Source organism: Panulirus ornatus, chromosome 9 (genome assembly GCF_036320965.1).
Source record: "Panulirus ornatus isolate Po-2019 chromosome 9, ASM3632096v1, whole genome shotgun sequence".
Classification (NCBI taxonomy): Eukaryota; Metazoa; Arthropoda; class Malacostraca; order Decapoda; family Palinuridae; genus Panulirus; species Panulirus ornatus.
Genome location: NC_092232.1, coordinates 17,029,028 through 17,043,714, shown reverse-complemented (window position 1 = coordinate 17,043,714; position 14,687 = coordinate 17,029,028). Strand labels below are relative to the sequence as shown.

Sequence of the window (14,687 nt, the reverse complement as noted above, 5' to 3'; positions counted from 1 at the left end):
CCAAAATAATTAAGAACCATTTCCTTTAGAACAGGAGATACTTAAAGACTCTCCTTTTTGGTCGGAAATGATTAAAGACTCTTTCCTTTAAGATTAGAAACAGTTAAAGATTATTTCCTTTCATATTGGAGGTATTTAGTTAAATACTCGTTCCTTTAAGATTTCAGATAGACTTATTCCTTTAGAATATTGCTAGCTCCACATTGATAAAACGTATGAAAGATGCCAGCAATCATAAACTAGGACAGAAACTAAATGAAATATATATATATATATATATATATATATATATATATATATATATATATATATATATATATATACATATATATATGAATGAGGTTGAGATGAAGTTGAGAGCACGTCTTCTCAACAGTGAAGAGTATATATATCTACCCAGACGGACTGTTTTCGTAAAAATTCAGACCTAATTCAAACTTACTCGCAAAATTTCTAGATTACCCAGAAAGTCTCCCCTTTTGGTCTTAACTGAGTTAGTTCGGCTTCCCCGGCTGACATTGGGGAGGCCTATTGACATAACCAGTGGACCCGGTCCACTGCTGTATAAATCTGGCGTCTAATTTGTTGCGGATTTTACAAGCCTCGTTTGTCTCTCTCTCTTAAACACCACATTCCGTGCGTCGCGTATTTTTATGACGGTCATATATGGAGATTGAGCTTGATAAACCTGGCGAGCTACCTGCTCCCTCCCTCCCTCTCTCTCTCTCTCTCTCTCTCTCTCTCGAGAGAGAGAGAGAGAGAGAGAGAGAGAGGGAGAGAGAGAGGGAGGGAGGGAGCCAGCCAGTCCCCGGACGTCCATAAAAGTTAGATTTTAGGATGAATGAATTTCCTGTCGGGGAGTCAAGAGTGATTTATGGGGCAGCCGACTCGCTAAGCGAGGTCACCTCATCTGCATCCTAATGAGCTGACTTTATCTATAGATATATCGATGGTACACCATTTTCTGTTGTGAAGGGTTTAAGAAAAAAAAACTCTCTGGTGGTTGACGAGGCCCAGAAATGATGCTCCCAAATCCTGGGGGGGGGAAATGGGGCGGGTGAGGTGGGGTGGTTGGGTTCGGCGGTGTTACTCACTCTGGAGGGCAGCACACAGCCACACCTCACAGCCCTTGCGTGAAACATTTGTCCAGGAATTTATGCGTTGTTGGTTTAGCTGTCGGGGTAAACCAACGTAAGCTGGAAGTTGTCAGCAGTTGTTTGGGGAACCGGGAGAAAAAAGTGTATAGCTCGGTGGGGAAGTGTGTGTGTGTGTGTGTGTGTGTGTGTGTGGATTTATGGTGATGGACAGAGTATCATTTTGGAAGAAACAACCCAATAAACTTTTTCTACAATGTACTTTAGCCTGCAATATATCGAACGTTTTTCTAGTACACTGACCCTAAGATGTTCCAAATGTTTTTGTTATAGAACTCTTGACTCGTTAACAAATATATCTGCGCATTTTTCTTGTCATATGGTATTTCACTTTCTCGCTATAAATTAAGATAAAATCAGCGTATTGATGGTATAAAAAAATTAAACAATTTTGTTCTTGATAAATCTTGAGTGATCTACGACTGACGATCCTTTAGTATTTCAAACGTTTTATGGCCCAGACAGAGACTTAGGGTACTAAAGACGTTTATATTTCCACGGTACACAGAGTAATGGTACTTAGGACATTTGTATCATAGACGTACATAACCAGAACCTTATGGTATTCAGCTGTATGATGAGACCTGTAATCGTTTCACTCCACACGTATTTATAGTTACGACGTCGTGTACTTCAGACATGTTTATAATTCATGAGCTCTAGAAATTTCTTTTTCTATCGCTCTTAGATCCTCATATAATTGTTTATGTATAATTATCCTTGCTCCTATATCTGAGAGTCCTGGTATTACCCCAGGACCTCTTTCTAGAGGCCCCTGTAGCCCAAGGCTGCGCTATTTCCAGCAGAAGGGAAATGTAGACTCCTTTGGAGTGAGATGTTCTTTGACGAAATCGTACTCTGTCATACAGCCTCGGCAGAGGTGACCTTTCATTCGCGGTATAACCCCGAATAGGCGGGATCCGGTAATAACTAATGCGGGAAACAGCGATTGTGTGTAATGATAATATTAATGTGTGTGTGTGTGTATGAAACATGATAAGTCCCCAAGTGCACTTTCGTGTGATAATCACATCATCAGGGAAGATACAAGAAAGAAACATTTGTCCAGGAATTTATGCGTTGTTGGTTTATGTGTCATCACTGTGCTCCGTGCTCGTCTACTTCACAACCCAGTCATCAGAGATCATGTACTTCACACTACCTACAGTCATGAGTTTCCATCAGTCATGTTTCTTTGTTCATCTTGGAGAGGTATTCACAGCACAGCAGAAGAGACGATGACCTTGTGATGGACGTTAAAGAAGGGCACAGATGAGAGAGAGAGAGAGAGAGAGAGAGAGAGAGAGAGAGAGAGAGAGAGAGAGAGAGAGAGAGAGAGTTGTTGCGAGACAAAAAGGAGAATAGATGTGGCAGACATAGGGAGATAACTTTGTTTTGTGATCAGCCAGCCAGAAAATTAAGGAGCTTGTTGATTCCCACGTTCCTGCAGAGCGCTTCGAGTAAAAACAAAGAACTTTCCGTCCTATACGTAAATACACCAGCAGGAACTGGAAGACGAGAATGTATGTGTTTTTGGCATACACACACAATGATATCCTCTCCTATGACCTCGTACCAACGAAGGAGATGTGATGACATAAGACAGAAAATCCTCATGGTCTTTCAGGGACTAACCATCTTTACATTCTCTTGATGTACTGGTGAGTCGGGTATGGTCCATGCCTCCGCTCCTGATAACTTGAGCTTCGTGGTGCACATCTTGCTTGCTTTCGTCGTTGTTTATCCCTACTGCCACTTCAGTCATCACAAAACCCACATTCCATTGCTCTTTGCTGGTCTGTGACACTGAGTCTGTATGGGTGAGGTTCTAGTCCGCTGAATCTGATTTCGTCACGTACGTTGAAAGTTATATCTGTGGTCTCTCGTCTGTCGCCCCTGTAGCTAGCCTTAACACCTACTAAAAGGCATTGTGAATGATAGATAGTTACTGATATATAGCCTGCCGGTACAGCCCAGGCCGGCTGTGTGTTGTGGAATAATGTATCGCAATACACAGCATTCGTCTCATTCACTAATGGCAGCTCCCACTGGAGTTTGAATTATTCATATACGGTGTTTTATGACATTCACACTCAGTAATCGGCTTTTCAGATATTGATATTCATCCGCTGCATTTTTGACAATCTGGAAAAGTTTGCCCGCAACCCTGAAGACGAAGACGAGCATGTTTACATCCATTAAGAGATTTGTCTATTGAGAATCGCACTCGCAACGTTATTCAAATATTCTTAATTTCTTAACGTGACCAACATGATATTTGGAGACTTATTAAGTCGGGTCTCTGACTAAGGCAAGAGGTTGAAGGTTTAATTATGACAGTATTTGGGCTTTTAAGACTTTACTGTTGACTGGATCTTCCCCTCAAGGATACGGATATTGAAAACATAATATACATAAAAAGGCTTTAAACATTTTTGCTAGACAAGAATATGGAGATACCATTTTCAGGTGCTGTGCACTATAGCAAAATAGCTAGTATCTCTTAATGAGCACCATAGCAGTTCAATATTTCGTACTGAACACCATAGCAGTACAGTATTTCGTACTGAACACCATAGCAGTACAATATTTCGTACTGAACACCATAGCAGTACAATATTTCGTACTGAACACCATAGCAGTATAGTATTACGTACTGAACACCATAGCAGTACAGTATTGCGTGAACACCATAGCAGTACAGTATTTCGTACTGAACACCATAGCAGTTTAGTTTTCGTACCGAACACCATAGCAGTATAGTATTTCGTACTGAACACCATAGCAGTACAGTATTTCGTACTGAATACCATAGCAGTATAGTATTTCGTACTGAATACCATAGCAGTATAGTATTTCGTACTGAATACCATAGCAGTATAGTATTTCGTACTGAATACCATAGCAGTATAGTATTTCGTACTGAACACCATAGCAGTACAGTATTTCGTACTGAACACCATAGCAGTACAGTATTTCGTACTGAATACCATAGCAGTATAGTATTTCGTACTGAATACCATAGCAGTATAGTATTACGTACTGAACTTTATGGAAGCCCAATACCATGCACCGAGCAATTTTAGCTAACTGAACTTTGCAGTCATACAGAAGAGCTCAACTTAACGTGCCGAAAATTAAACGGCTTAAGTTTGGCGTCTCTGCCAGAGGTGAGTGCAGGAAAGTTTGGTCCATTATAGAATAAGTTCTGATGAATGACCCCCGCCCACCAAGCTCAGCCTTGCCTCTCATATTTCATGCATTATATTCACAACTTTACCCACACACACACACACACACACACACACACACACACACACACACCCACACACACACGCACACACCCACACACGCACACACACACACACCCACACCCACACACACACACACCCACACACACACACACACGCACACACACACACACACACACACACACACACACACACACACACCCACACACACACACACACACACACACACACCCCGCCGCCAGCAAAATCACGGATGGAGAGGAACTGGAGAGGATAACATTATGCTTTCATTTTACCACGTCAGGAGGAGGAGGAGAGGAGAAAGAAGGAAGAATGCTGAAAATAAAGAGCTCCTGGGGAATATTGCAGTCATGTCAACACTGCTTAAAGGAAAGTAGTAGTGCAAGGAAAGGAATAAGATGTAAAAGATAAACTGAGACACAAGGAACGGATCATTAACAGCCAGTAGGAACGAGGAAGCTGATAATATAGAAAATGATGCAGAGATTTGAAAGTACCAACAGTATAAACCAAATTACTTTTAACTTTTTCTTGAATTGCGTCATTCTCCGAGACATATGTAAATACACTCGACCCTCTGCTGTCTACGTATTGAGTCTACGGTCATTACTGTCCTTGGTTCAAGTAGAGCTTCCTCGTCCCTGCGGATGACTTTGGAGGATGCAGAAAGCCAAGAGCAACGAGTCGAGAGTGATCCGTCCACCTTTGGGAGAAGAAAATCCGCCAATCTATCCATCCAGCGAGTCGCTATTTGATCAGTTAGAGTCAACTACCCTTTCTAGTAGCAGGTGTTTATACCTGATAAACCTTCAGGGGATTTTTTTTCATTTTGAAACTTTGTCACGCAGTAGAGTGGAGTCCAAGTGAATGATTGTTATGCAGGTTAGCAGAGAGGTGGTAAGAGTATTATGGTTTTACAGCCGCAAGTAGAAAATATCTGGAACACGGTCTCAATGTTTCGGTACACGCCTGATCGAAGCTGTACCGAACTGTATTGTCTCGGTTTGTCAAGGCAGAAGGTTCTCTACAGCGTCGAACAATTGTATCTTAGGACCTTCTTCCGCAGTCGAACATTTAAACACAAAGCCTTTACATTATCGTTCCATCTTGTCTTGAAATTAGTTATCTTCAGTTGGTAAGTTCTCTTAAACGTAGCGGAAATACGAAAGATCCTTCAGGAGCGAATGCAATACGGCAATGCGTCTTCCTTAAGACGCACCCTAAATTTGCGTCAAGACTAATTCGTTAAGGTTTGCTGAGTACTTGAGATTCAGCGTAAGGGATCTGTGTTTAAAGTTTGTGCAACATAGGAAAAAGGGCATGATTCAGGGTAAGACACAAGGAAAGGCAAGGTTCAGGGTAATGCAAGACCCAGGATGAGGCAAGAACCAGTGTAATGCAAAACTTAGGCTGAGGCAATACGTTGTGTGAGGCAAGACCCATGATGAGGCAAAATGAAGGGCTTCTCATTTCTTATTTCAACCGTTGTTTTGAACTTGCTGAAGGTTTTCTTTGTGCAGAGTTTCAACAATATTAGATGACGACTTTCGATGACAAACATGATTATTGGCAACTTTTGACATCTAAAAAATGGATGCAAAAAGATTATCACAGATTTGGCCTCGGCATCATGTAGGAGGTGTAAAAAGACACCTTTGTACAAAATTATATGAACACTGGCTGAATGATGACCTGTTTCATGAACAGTGGATTGATTATGACCAAGTGATTTTGTGATCTTTGACCGCGTGAAGAATAGTAGAAAACGGTCATTTCACAAATCAGACTCAGTGTGGGGTACGTAAAAACATATATTTGTGCCAGATTTCGTAAACGCTAGCTTGAGTACAGTATGACTAAAGATTTCCTAAATTAATAATGTATCTTTTTATTGACTTTATGTACCGTGCTTATCCCAAATTTATCATACATTTTGTATGGGGTTTGAGGAGAGGTGACCTTATGCATTGCCTCGATTTGATTGATAGAGACGGTAAGGAAGAACAGCCCAGAATGTATATTTTTGAGCTGTTGGACCTGTATCTCTTACAAAAAAAAAAAGAAAAAAAATCATTTTGGTGTATGGAACTAAGATACATGTGTACCACTTCCAAATTGATCGTCTCCAGAATTAAGGAGCAGAGCAAAACGTTGATCGTTAGGGGGATAAAGGAAACCCAGTTAAACAAGATATGCCTCCACCTGTAAGACAATAATCTGTTGGTAATCTAGCCACATTCCTCATCTACACTAACGATATCTAAAGCCACATTTCTGCCCCTAAGTTTTCGTTTGATTGTTCAAACTAACTTTGATGTTTTCCCGTATACTTTTGAATGTTTGGTAGAGAGAATAGAGAGGTGAGAATATCACTTTGATGTAGACGAAACCCAGTGAGTCATTACCATTCGTAATAATGCTATAGTGATCAAATCGTCCATGATGGATTATCACAGATCGGTGGATAGTACATGTAGGGAAGGCCAAGGCACTCTGTATGCGTTAGATAAACGATCATACAAAATTCCTGGCATACACAAAAATGTGAATACAGGAGATGCCTTACATTTAATTTCTGCCGTTTCACAACTTAAAAAATATGACAGAAAACCTTTGCTGAAATAACGAAACAGAATTTACCAAATTACCGGTATTCGTCTTTTTCCTGTTGCCACAAGCCATACTTTAACAAGGCTCCATTCTGTGGAGCTGGTTCGTTCACAGACCGGCAGCGTATGCGGAGATATAACTTTTGCTGTTTCTTTACAACCCGAGAGTAGTGGACGGAGTCTTGACATTTTCTGGACTGGCGAGTGGGTGGTCAGCAGGGGAAGGCGAGGCGAGGCTGATTATTTATGTTTCACTTCTTCCATTAGTATGAATGTATAGTGTGCAGTTGTGCGTGTTTGTAAAACAGCAAAAACGACTGAAGAAATCACAATTATGAGATGATAAAGGCATATGATAGAGTTGATAGAGATGCTCTGTGGAAGGTATTAAGAATATATGGTGTGGGAGGAAAGTTGTTAGAAGCAGTGAAAAGTTTTTATCGAGGATGTAAGGCATGTGTACGTGTAGGAAGAGAGGAAAGTGATGGGTTCTCAGTGAATGTAGGTTTGCGGCAGGGGTGTGTGATGTCTCCATGGTTGTTTAATTTGTTTATGGATGGGGTTGTTAGGGAGGTAAATGCAAGAGTTTTGGAAAGAGGGGCGAGTATGAAGTCTGTTGGGGATGAGAGAGCTTGGGAAGTGAGTCAGTTGTTGTTCGCTGATGATACAGCGCTGGTGGCTGATTCATGTGAGAAACTGCAGAAGCTGGTGACTGAGTTTGGAAAAGTGTGTGGAAGAAGAAAGTTAAGAGTAAATGTGAATAAGAGCAAGGTTATTAGGTACAGTAGGGTTGAGGGTCAAGTCAATTGGGAGGTGAGTTTGAATGGAGAAAAACTGGAGGAAGTGAAGTGTTTTAGATATCTGGGAGTGGATCTGGCAGCGGATGGAACCATGGAAGCGGAAGTGGATCATAGGGTGGGGGAGGGGGCGAAAATCCTGGGGGCCTTGAAGAATGTGTGGAAGTCGAGAACATTATCTCGGAAAGCAAAAATGGGTATGTTTGAAGGAATAGTGGTTCCAACAATGCTGTATGGTTGCGAGGCGTGGGCTATGGATAGAGTTGTGCGCAGGAGGATGGATGTGCTGGAAATGAGATGTTTGAGGACAATGTGTGGTGTGAGGTGGTTTGATCGAGTGAGTAACGTAAGGGTAAGAGAGATGTGTGGAAATAAAAAGATCGTGGTTGAGAGAGCAGAAGAGGGTGTTTTGAAGTGGTTTGGGCACATGGAGAGGATGAGTGAGGAAAGATTGACCAAGAGGATATATGTGTCGGAGGTGGAGGGAACAAGGAGAAGAGGGAGACCAAATTGGAGGTGGAAAGATGGAGTGAAAAAGATTTTGTGTGATCGGGGCCTGAACATGCAGGAGGGTGAAAGGAGGGCAAGGAATAGAGTGAATTGGAGCGATGTGGTATACCGGGGTTGACGTATCAAAGTGCCAAAAAGTATGTAGAGAAAATACGGACCATACAGCTGTAGAAAGATCATTTTTGTGTGTGTTTTTGATCGTCAGAGAAAATTGGGTATTACCTTAAAGGATGCTGGAGTACTTCTCATTACAGTCACTTGCTTCATAGTATGGTGTTACAGTTGATGTGCTATTGCCATTTGTAAATGTTGCCTTCAGCAACAATAATACTGTAAAGAGTATCTTAATCAGGAACTCACCAGAAAATTCTCCTGGATGCATCTATAAAGTGCCATGTAAAAATCGTTATAAGTTTTATATTGGGCAGACCGGTATGGATCTTTCTGTAAGACTTAAGCAACATAAATATAGTATAAGAACAGGACAAGAATCAAATGCCTAGTTTAATCACGTAAAAAACTATGATCATTGTATTGACTGGAGTAATGCCATCTCAATTATCAACTCTAACTCCAGTTCCACGAGAAATATCATTGTCTTCTATTATTAGATACACAAAGAATTATAACTTTAATATTAGTGAAGGTCTATACAAATTGGATAGCTTTATTGTTGATAAAATTTGTAAACAATTTCCCTTCATGCCTGTCTTGGACAATCACTTGTTTACCAAATGGCGTCCTAGCTACGTCTTTTCGTTGTGTATCAAGCTGACCTATATTTCTTTCTTGTATCTCCTCTGATGATGTGATTATTACACGAAAGTGCACTTGGGAACTTATCGTGTTTCATTTCCTAGTGGACTCATAGGAATATACTTGATCACGCGCAAAATTGTGATCTCTTCCAATATATATATATATATATATATATATATATATATATATATATATATATATATATATATATATATATTTATATATATTGACCGGAATGGCACGGAGAGAGAATTATAAATGAAAGGGTGGAAATTGATCAGGGCTCCGCAGGTGTTTGTAGACGCGAGTCTTAAAGGTAGAAAGGTTATACGAAGAAGGAGGAGAAAAGGAGAAAGATAATTCCAAAGTTCAGCTTTTATAAAGAAAGAAACACCACAAGGTAGCTCAGTGGTTTCCATTTGCATAGAACATTCATATGTAAATTAATGAAGTATATACACTCTATTTACTAACATGTATGGCCTTAAATTTGTTGTGGAGTGACACTAGACCCAGTTTGGTCTTTGTCTACAGATCTCCAAGACAGTATCGTGTAAAATATCACCAGCAGTGACTTCGCTATCATTAGGCGCTATCGCAAAGTTAGGAATGTTCACTGTAGACAAAAATTGTGTAGGGATGATCTGCCTCTGTTTCTGTATCATCCCTACTCGTTTCCTTACCCTTGTACACCATCTCCTATATCACTTTACATTTACGAAACATTGTTTTTTGTTTTTGCTTTTTCATTCTATCACATGACCGATGCTAATGATAAAGCGCGACGTTGAATTATCAGCAGGTGTGCTGTAACGAGATGGGATAAATTGGCAGCCGCACAGCAGTACCCTAAATATTTAGCACAGGTGAGGACATGCAGTTTCCAGCAGGTGTTCCCATCAGGAGTTCACGCTGTGTTCGCTTTGATAAATTAACTTTGGACTGCAGCGATAAAGCCGTTTGGACTCATGGGCTTTGTAAGGGATTAAGGACGTGATCCAGAATATATGCAAATCGTTTTTTTTCTCTCTCTCTCTCTCTCTCTCTCTCTCTCTCTCTCTCTCTCTCTCTCTCTCTCTCTCTCTCTCTCTCTCTCCTGCCAGTTTGAGTTGTCGTGCACTAATATATAGGTGATCTGTTAGGTTAAAAACGTTGCAGTTGGGTTGCGGGGCTTAGAAACTGGATCTTGGAATCACACGATGCCTTTCAAAACTAAGTGTTCGAATAGGCTGGTTTCCTCTCGCCGCTAAGTGGCTTGGTGTAAGTGCCCCGATCTCTCATCGAGCGGCCAAGGGTTCGAACTCCCACTGGTGGTGCTATATGATCATCTAAGTGCGAATGGTTACGCCCTAGCTTCATTCTTTCGTCCATCCTTTCATACTTGTTTGCTGTTTCCCGCGTCAGCGAGTTAGCGTCAGGATGACTTTTCTTTAAAAGGAAGTATTCCCACTTCGATCCTTCCCTGTCCCTTCTTATGGAAAGAAATAATTAAGGAAGGGAGGATTTCCAGCCTCCCGTACCCTCACCTTCTTAGTCCTGGCCTTCTACCACACGCAGCATATAAGTGGGTAATATTCTTTGTCGTAAGAATGTATATGTATATTTTTTTTCTTATACCTGATCGCTGTTTCCCGCGTATATACAAAGATACGCACATACTCGTACGTATACGTAAATATACATATACAGCACATACATTTTCATACACATACATATATACACATGTTCATATACTTGATCGCCTTTATCCATTCCCGGCATTGCCACCCCCTGCGACAGCGAGGTACCTGCCAGGAAACGTACGAAGGATGCCACATCCGCTCACATCCATTCTTTAACTGTCATGTGTAATGCACCGAAACCACAGCTCCTTATCAGTAGTGTACCCAAGACCTTTCACATCCCCTGGTTCAGTCCATTGACTGCACGTCGACCCCGGTATACCACTTCGTTCCAGTTCACTCTATTCCTTGCGCGCCTTTCACCCTTCTGTATGCTCAGGTCCCGATCGCTCAAAGTCTTTTTAACTCCATCCTTCCATCTCTAATTTGGTCTCCCGCTTCTCCTTGTACCCTCTCCACCTCTGACACATATATCCTTTTTGTCAACCTTTCCTCACTCATTGTCTCGCATGTCCAAACCATTTCAACACACCCTCTTCTGCGCTCTCAACCACACTCTTTATGTTACCCTTCCATTACTTGCTCGATCAAACCGCTTCACACCACATATTGTCCTCAGATATTTCATTTCCAACACATCCACCCTCCTCCACCTCCTCCCACACACACACACACACACACACACACACACACACACACACACACACACATATATAGCGTTATTGGAATCGCCTTAGTTAGGGCCTCAGTTGCTCGTGTCGTCTCAGCTCGCATAAAATTGTGATGACTATATCCAAGAAAGTGGGATCTCGTGGGCCTTATGATGGCATGTTCTACGTCGTTTTCCAAAATTTTTATTAATTCATCACTTTACATAAACTTGTGGGAAACTCCTTTTTTTTCGTGTAAGTTTCCTCCCAAAAGTTGGGCTAATTCTTTCACATCTTTGTCTCTGCTTCAAATTAATATTTCCTTTTTATATATTGAATTAATTGTTATAACACATGGTCGTCTGTTTCTTTGTTATAGGTCTGGGGATTGTGATAGGTTTGGAGGTATTGATTACATTACTTATTGAATCATATTTAGATTACGATATTTTATTTGTGATATTCGGATTTCGATACTTCTTAACTGATATTCAATTTTTTTTTCTTGAATGATATTCATGTCTCGTTGATTTCATCAGTGATAGCCAGATTTCGTTAGTTTTTATGATATTCAGATTTCGTTTTCTTTTTAGTGATAAATAGATTTCGTTACTTCTTGTGTGATAATCAGATATTGTTACGTCTTGGGTGATATTCACATTTCGTTACTTCAGGGAAATTCAAATGCTCCATTATCTAGATCTTCTGTTAACTAAGTTTTTTTTAGAAGTCGACTGCCGCATCTTACGTTGATGACTGTATTGTCTTATGCTTAAGGAAGATCAAACTACTCACCCAGTTGGAAGACTTGTTAATCCCTCAGCAGATAATCATACCATCTAACCATTGTGGTCCGTCCTGAATGAGAACTTCATTCGCGTTCAGCTTATAATTTCATAATGCTTGTTGTGAGTAAGTCTACGCGTACCTCTGCTTCATAAAACTTCAGGCTTAGTATTAATGCTTCAGTGAAAGACTTGGTAGAGTGTACGTTAATCTCTTACTGGACGAACCTATTATGTGTTAAGGTGGCTCTCTATCGTGCTGCCGCTGTTGCACTAATTGTAATCAGGAAATGTCATAGACGTTAAGCGTCTATGGATTTCACTGGAGTCGAGGCAGGATTATGTCTGTATCTTAACTCGTCATCATCGGGTTGGGGGAGAAACACGTGCCTTACTGGCCTCTTAGCCCGTGGCTGATGTAGGAGGCAATGATAAGTGTCAACCATTTGTTTACATTTGTGTCAGCACTTCTTCCCGTCACTTATATTGGTCAGTGTAGTTTATTGAAACATCGATCCTGGGATATATATATATATATATATATATATATATATATATATATATATATATATATATATATATATATTTTTTTTTTTTCTTTTTTTTTTTTTTTCTTTTAAACTATTCGCCATTTCCCACATTAGCGAGGTAGCGTTAAGAACAGAGGACTTGGCCTTTTTTGGAATATCCTCACCTGGCCCCCTCTATATATATATATATATATATATATATATATATATATATATATATATATATATATATATATATATATTAGTTTGGGATGTTGGAGTTTTTGTGTTTTGTTTTCCAGGTTTTGCAGACAATCAGAAGTTCAGATGAAAACACAAATGTAAGTTTTATGAACGAGTAAGAACGAAATGTTTGATTTAATCTGGCATGAAGGGATTAGATACATCATTAAGCCACTCGCCCCATTCACATCACAGTATAGAAATCATGAATGAGATCTGTGTCACGGCAGATGTTCAGGGTATGTTGTGGCCTCTGAATAGTACACATCTCTTGGTAAAATGAGAAAGATCCTTGACTCATCTATACTACAAACTGGACATTTACACATTGTTCCCTCATGGTCAGGACAACTCAAACATCCCATCTTAACAAAGATGAGTTACGACAGATATCCAGTTCATGATTCATACAACCTTTGGTGCAGAAGACAAATTGAAGTCCTAATATTGAGTGTCTTAGTATCATTCTCCATGACGGTACGAAGACAAAGTGGAAATCTTACCCTCCCTTAGCAGATCCCTGGGTGACTTAACTGACTGTCTCGACAAAAGCCTGGAAGCTTCACTCCGGCAGGTCGAGATGTACGACTTCCCCCTTACGTCTGCGGTTAGAGGGTCGGCCCCGAATGTCACGATCCCCCATCAATACTATAGCTTCTTTAGATTCACCTTCAAGGCATAAGCTTCCTCTCGGGATGTAAAAGGGGGCCTGATGTCCCCTCATTTCATCGGAGGCTCTTCGATTCAACTTGAGGGGCATCAGCATCTCTCAAGCGTATCGGCAGTATTGATTCCTCCAGCTCTGCATTTGTTTTGTTTTGGATTTGAAAAAAAAAAAAAAGAAGGGTTCTTTCGAAAAGTGTCGAGGGAAAAGTGTGCTGATCCGACTTGCCCCGACGTGAAGGTCACAGAGAACCTTGCATTTAGGATCCTATCCTGATATCGTGTCGTTTATTATTGATTATCTCGGGAAGTTCAATATTTTGTGAAGCCATTCTTTAATCTCTAACTTCAGAATGGTATGTAGATTATCATGTATCCCTGTAACCACAGAATGGTATGTAGATTATCATGTATCCCTGTAACTACAGAATAATATGTAGATTATCATGTATCCCTGTAACTACAGAATGGCATGTAGATTATCATGTATCCCTGTAACCACAGCATAGTATATAGGTTATCGAGTATCCTTCAGGTCCTGAGGCTTAAAAAGTTGCTCTGTACAAGGATCTCTCGCCACCACCAGCAGGAAGCGCTTATCTCCTCGGTATTTTGTCTGTTTTCGAATCATTTGCTCTCAGAAATGGATGCGTCTTCTCGAGAACGGAGCGACTGGACTGCCATTTATCTAGCGTCTTCTGCTTCGCTTCTCTGATCGGAGGTTCCGAGACTGGCTCACTGGAAGGGTTGGGATGACTGTGTTGATTGCTCCGCGTTCGACCATCATCATCATCTTTATCCCTGGTTACGTTCTGCTGCCTCAGAGTTCCAAGATGGTTGAGGGAATCCGTTCTCAGAATTCCCTTCTCCACCCCTCCTCCTCTCCTCTCCTCCTCGCCAACCGAGTCAGGCAGTGGAGCTCTTTTTTTTCAACTTTCGTCTTCAAAGTTTAAATCTTCGTGGTTGGATTGGTCCAGAGCCAGTGAATAAATTAAGGGAATTGAAGTCTTTTTCATCTTGTCTGTGTAAGGGAATCGTGGAGGGAAAGAAGGTTGGGAGTTTTATCAGATAATTATAATTAGTGGGTCATACTATTCTATTTCATTATATGCTG

At 40.7% G+C, this 14,687-nt stretch overlaps 1 protein-coding gene across 4 annotated transcripts in view; it reads left to right on the top strand.

Moving 5' to 3' along the window:
- Positions 1-14,687, top strand: part of LOC139750238 (uncharacterized) — a 568,158-nt gene that overhangs the window by 463,498 nt on the left and 89,973 nt on the right. The window lies entirely within an intron of this gene.